We start from the raw sequence: 466 nt of genomic DNA, 5'->3' as shown, positions 1-466 counted from the left end.
AGTAAACAGGGAGAACTGACGTCTGCGGGGCGGAATCGGTAGATGAATTATCCAAGGATCTGTTTCGACTCACAATTTCTGTACGCCGAGGACGCAGAAAAGAAAACAGTGGCTTTGTTTTTTCTTGTAGGATTCAGTTAGCTTCTGCTCGGATGTGCAAAAAAATAACTGCTAATATAAAAATGATACAAATGTAACATATGACAGCTGGAAAAAAAAACACTGGGCTCCCAGAATTGTTGCAAGTTTAAAAAATGTAACATCTGAACGCTGGAATTCTTACAGGTTCTAGAAATGTAACTAACGCCAGGCTGCTGGAATTCTAAAAACTTGAGGTCTAAAAAAAAAAAAAAAAAAAAAAAAAAAAAAAAAAAAAAGTGACACTGGCTGCTGGAATTCTAAAAACTTGAGGTCTAAAAAAAAAAAAAAAAAAAAAAAAAAAAAAGTGACACTGGCTGCTGGAATT

The 466-nt window shown here is 34.8% G+C and overlaps 1 pseudogene; it reads right to left on the bottom strand.

Moving 5' to 3' along the window:
• Positions 1 to 426: 426 nt before the first annotated feature.
• Positions 427 to 466, bottom strand: part of LOC113114556 (cGMP-dependent 3',5'-cyclic phosphodiesterase-like) — a 21,714-nt pseudogene continuing 21,674 nt past the window's right edge.

The sequence above is a fragment of the Carassius auratus genome, chromosome 15, assembly GCF_003368295.1.
Source record: "Carassius auratus strain Wakin chromosome 15, ASM336829v1, whole genome shotgun sequence".
Lineage (NCBI taxonomy): Eukaryota > Metazoa > Chordata > Actinopteri > Cypriniformes > Cyprinidae > Carassius > Carassius auratus.
The sequence above is the reverse complement of the archived record's forward strand: the minus strand, read 5'-3'. Positions and strand labels throughout refer to the sequence as shown.